This window comes from Xenopus tropicalis, chromosome 8 (assembly GCF_000004195.4).
Source record: "Xenopus tropicalis strain Nigerian chromosome 8, UCB_Xtro_10.0, whole genome shotgun sequence".
Taxonomy (NCBI): Eukaryota; Metazoa; Chordata; class Amphibia; order Anura; family Pipidae; genus Xenopus; species Xenopus tropicalis.
In genome coordinates this window covers 84,195,835-84,201,387 of record NC_030684.2, presented here as the reverse complement: position 1 = coordinate 84,201,387, position 5,553 = coordinate 84,195,835, and the positions used below count along the sequence as shown (strand labels likewise).

At 38.1% G+C, this 5,553-nt stretch overlaps 1 long non-coding RNA gene across 1 annotated transcript; it reads left to right on the top strand.

Annotated features, from left to right (window-relative positions):
• Positions 1-387: 387 nt before the first annotated feature.
• On the top strand, positions 388-1,046 carry LOC116406667. The gene is made up of 2 exons (XR_004219730.1): positions 388-491; positions 911-1,046. It is a non-coding gene; the product is annotated as an uncharacterized LOC116406667 (long non-coding RNA).
• The last annotated feature ends 4,507 nt before the right edge of the window (positions 1,047-5,553 follow it).

The following is a 5,553-nucleotide window of genomic DNA, read 5'->3' as shown; positions in this document are numbered from 1 at the left end:
TCTGCCTAATCTATTGCAAATAATATGCTCATTAACAAGCATTTCATGTGGACTTGAGCTTAAAATTGTGTACATTTTACGACATATATCTAATAGGTGCCACATTAACAGTCATTTGAGGTCATTGTGTACTTCTGCAACCAGATAAGAAAACAAAGAGGAAGAACACTAAAAAGTGCAAATGTGTAGACCACATAACAATTTTTTTTTACATATTATTATTTTAGCAAACAATATTCTGTGCAGCTAAACCCATGTTTCTGTTATGGTTGGCAGACCTAGGAGGGTTAGTTTGAGGACTGAGGAGGGTTAGGAGGGTTAGTTTGAGGACTGAGGAGGGTTAGGAGGGTTATTCTGAGGGCAGAGGAGGGTTAGGAGGGTTAGTCTGAGGACTGAGGAGATTGAAGGAACAGGAAACCAGGCAGAACAGGCAAGACTGATGCTGAAAAACAGGCATTACTCCTTATTTAGGTATAAACAGGACTGGCAAGGTAGGTAACAGGCAACATATGCAAGGTTGGCATTAATTGCTGGCACTGAAGACAAGACAGGCACTATGGTCACAGAAACAGGCAAATATAACTATAGTCTAAGGCAGGATAAAAAGGGCATAGGAAGAGTTCAGGAAAATACTGATTTTCCTTTTATTGAAAAAAGGCAGAATATATCCCCAGTGCAATTCCTATATTGTGCTCATATTTATCAAAAGTGTATATGTATATAAGTGTATTATGCCTCTTCAAGTTAACTGTTGAGTGCTTTCACAATTTGCTTCTCTCTTGCTCCTTAGCCTGGGAAAAAGCAGGCAATACATGAACAGCTTTTAAAGAGTACATTTACTTCTCATTCTTTTAGTTTTATAATACAAGTTTTCAGGACTTATTCTCACCACTATTATTTTCATCTCCAGAGTCAAAGAAACTGATGACCGTGCTCAGAACATGCTCAGCTTTTTTACTCATTAGACAGCCATGAGCTTTAATGTCCTGCCATCTGTGCAAGCCAAACAGCAAGAAAATCAGAACAATAAAGAATTTTTAAAGAATTATTGACAGATTGAAAATGTACTCTTACTTTTTATCAATAAGGCCATCTTATTATAGAGTTCCTTTGCATAAATGAGGGACAAGACAGTACTAAAATGAAAAAGTTAGTTCACACGCATGTTTGAAGAGAGAAAATAATTTTTTCTTCTTTTTCAGGAGAGCTGTGGTCTTGAGCCAGGGTGACATGTTGTATTCAGCTCCAACAGATGGCTTGCACCGTTTGTTGTGTTTGATTCCAGTAAGCAAATTGCAGGTCACATCTGGCCAAAGTTCTGCTCACTTTTTGCAACTGAAAGTTTGATGGTTTTTTAACTGCACTGTAAAGTAGAATTTTGACATTAAGATTAGAAAAGATGTGTGATAGAAAGCACAGAACATTTCCCCCAGTTTACCCATTAACAAATGACATCTAATTTCATGTAACTGAAGGGTACTTGGTGTTTACCAAAAATAAATTAGCTCTACTGTCAATAGAAATGCTGTAGCACCAGCCTAAATGACAGAATAAACTTAAGCACCCTATGGCCACAACCATGAACCAGCATCTAAGAAGGCCACATTGGGCATAAATGAAGAAACAAAAAAATATTTTTTTTGGGGGGGGGATTGCGTACATGTTTAACAGTACTTTTTCCATCATTGGCACATGGTGGAGGCACTTTCCACACAAATACTGACACAATTAAGATGTGTTTATAAGAGTAACTAGGCGTATTTATATATTAAGATCATTTTTGTAAATTACTACCCAATCACCATGACCTCAACAAGGTAACACAGTGGATAGAGTGCTGCTTCAAGTGCTTTAAGGAGTTTGTATGTTTTTTCATGATGCTTGTGTAGGTTTGCCCCGGTGGTTGTTTTCTCACACACTCCAAAAACATACAGGAAAGGTCATTGGCTCCTGATAAATTGAATGTGATAGAGACCTGTTATATAGACTCCAGTTTAGCACGGACTGAATAATGTATAATCTCTGTAAACCACTGCAGAATAAATAAAGGAAAATAACAAATCGTACTGGTGGTGATGGTGGTGATGATGATGAATACTTGTCTGCAAGGACAGAGCAAACACTGAAAATCTGAGAGAATCAAAATAAAGACTACACACAAAGGAAATAGCTCTAAACTCAATTGACAGTTGTAAAGGTGTAAACTTTTTCACATTTATATAAATGTTTCTTTCCTCATTAAAATACTACTTATGCAACATGTTAACAAGCCCACAGACAAATGAGCCGAAAATGAAAAAGCGAACAAATGATGCGCTTCAAACACCCATGAAGGATACAGTTAATGTCCTGAGAAATGAGGTGCGTCAAAGCATAATAAACTTGTCAGGTTTTATGGCAATTGAGAGGAGAAAGCTATTGATTTGATTGAGAATTAATTTTGAATACTGGGTGAATCAGAGGTTTGGCTCCTGAATGGCCAGTAATGTACTTACTTATTACATTTGGAATGCACTGTAATACAGGTATGGGACTCATTATCCATAAACCCGTTATCCAGAAAATTCCAAATTATGGAAAGGCAGTCTCCCATATACTTAATCAAATAATTCAAATGTTAAAAAAAATTCTCAACATGTTCGTGAAATTACGCCAAAACCCGCGAATATTCGTGAACTTTGCGAACCCCATAGACTTCAATGGGAAGGTGAACTTTAAAACCTAGAAAAGTCATTTCTGCCCAGAAAAATTATTTTAAAGTTGTTTAAAGGGTGCCACGACCTGGACAGTGGCATGCAGGAGGGAGTCAAGGGCAAAAACTCAAAAACTTCTCTGAAAAATACTTTGTTGGCACAGCATTGCGCAAAAAATGCAAGCTATTCTAGCGAAAATACGCGGCTTTTTTGCTATGTCGCGCTAAACATCATGAAAACGGGATTTGTGGAAAAACGCCATGTGTGACTTGTGCGGCATATTGTACAATACTTTTGCGACGATAAAAAATGCGGACATATGCTGAAAGTTCGCGAACATACGCGTTCGCGAACACCCGATGTTTGCGCAAATTTGTTCGCCGGCAAACAGTTTGCTACATCTCTAAAGACAGTACCTTGTACTTGATCCCAACTAAAATCCCTGTTGGAGGCAAAACAATCCTATTGGGTTTAATTACTGTTTAAATAATTTTTTAGTAGACTTAAGGTATAGAGATCTAAATATCCCTTATCCAGAAAACCCCAGGTCCCAAGCTTTCTGGATAACAGGTTCAATACCTGTAGTAACATTTATCTGTAGGTTGGTGGTTCATGGTTATGAATCTGAAGCTTATTGAAAGTTTCCATTCATTTTTTGGCCAGGGTCTCCATGACATCTAGACCTACAAGTTGGTGAGCTAGAAAGATGTTTTTCACAATGTAACAGGGGAACTCTCATGACCCCTTGAGGACAGAGATCTAGGGAGCAGTATTAATAATTTCCAGAGCTTAGTTAGGAATGGTCAGACACTTGTTTAATGAGAGTATGTTTTATAAATTGATAAGAAAGCTAAACCTATTACTGAGTGTTGAATTACTTTTACTTCTATTCTTTTCCTTATGCAATGTGAGTGTGATAGTTTCTATCCTTATTGAACTGGTGATTTTGTCATGGCTTAATTGGTGTAAAGTTGTGCACCAAAATTATATTGTCACAATCTCCCTGAGGAGACGCCGTGGAGTACCAGGAAGGTGGGAGCCTGAAGACTGGGTAACCCGGAGTGTAACCATAGATCACAGAACTGGTATCAGAGGCCATGATGATAGTGAAGAACTTTAATAAACTTAGTGAAGTAACAGTGCACACAATCGATATACACACACTGAATATAGAAACGGCAGCCACAGACGGAATCCAATCCAGGCCAGAGGTCAGGGCTAGCAGCAATCAAACAAAGTCGAGGACAGGCCAAGGTCAGAGCCGGGGAATCAAAACAGGACAAGGAAGGGCAACGGAGAACAGGAACAGGGCAGAAAGCAGGAACAGGACACGGAATCTGGAGCTTGGATCCAGAAGGATAACAAGGATAGACATAGGAACTGGGAACACAGCGTCAGGGTCACAGGAAACACGTAATGACCAAGCAAGGGGCAATGGTCAGGGAAAGGCTTATAAAGGGTCAAGATTAGAAGATGGGAAACACATGAGGATAATGAGGTGGGCGGAGGAAAAGGAGCAGACAGAGAAGTAGAAGACAATAGAAGAACCAGACAGAGTCAGCCCAAAATGCCTCCAGTGGCTCAGGAGGCAAATGCACATTGCCAGGACACCCCAAGTGGTGTTTGAATCCTGACTGATCCTGACAGATATAGTATAACTAGTGATGAGCGAAACTGTCCCGTTTTGCTTCACCAAAAATTTGCGAAACTGGGAAAGATATGCAAAATGTGGAAAATGAAGCTGCAAAAAATTTGGCATGCACGTGAAACTTTTGTTTTAATGCACAGCAAATTTTTCCTCTCTGAATTTTTGCCTGTTTTGCAAAACAATCTGCCAATGGTAAAACATGGAAATTTGCTGCAAATCCATGCCTGCCGAAGAAATTCGCTCATCACTAAGTATAATTATATACTATACAATTGTTTTTACTAAATATAATTAATAATAATTCATGTCTAAATAAGATATGTAACCTGCTTAGAGAAGTTTCACACAGGGAGATTAGTTATACAGTTATATCTCAGCTATCACGGGTAACTAATCTCCCAAAATTCCTTCTCACCAGCAAGGGAAGGCATATTCACAGGCGATTCACTTCTCTCTGTCATTGCCTTAAGAAACGAATCCACTGTTTTAACACAAATGTCTTCAGTACAGAAAATAGAGTTGTTATTGACTTCTGCAAGGTCTAATGCTGAAAAATGATAGATGATGAGCCATAGCAGTTTATTCCCCAATTTGCCTTAAAGGAGAACTAAATTTAAAAGTACTGGGGGTGCCAAATGTTATTATTAGCATTATATAGTATATTATGACTTACTTGAGACTCTGGGTCACGTCTCCTGTTAGCAGAACAGTGCACCGGCCCAAGGTATTTTTGTAGAAAATCATCAGTGAGACTTTCCTTCCTCTTATGCCTTCTTTTCTCAGGGTGCAAGCAGGCTTATGCACAGTAGTGTGAAAATGGCTTTTTGTGCTTTTTGGTTTGACAAAAAAAACAAAAACTGAAGAAGCTAATGAACATGGCAAGGAGGATGTTTTACAGAAATACCCCAGGTGATACCTCCAGTGATTTAAACTTTAGTTCTCCTTTAATAGGAAACTGTGTATCTGCTCATAGGATACTACAAATAACCCAATTAGTAATGCATTTATTGCTAACCCTACATGTGAGAACTATTGTATTTTAATAATATCTTTACCTTCAACTTTTTAAATTGTACACTGACTTTGAGATTTGAATAAAAGTAAATCTATCCAATCCTAAGACCGTGAAATGCATTTCTACAGCTTTATCTCTTTTTTCTGCATGTCTGTTCTAACTGTAGTTTCTCCTTTCAAAACTTTAAGAATAATTTT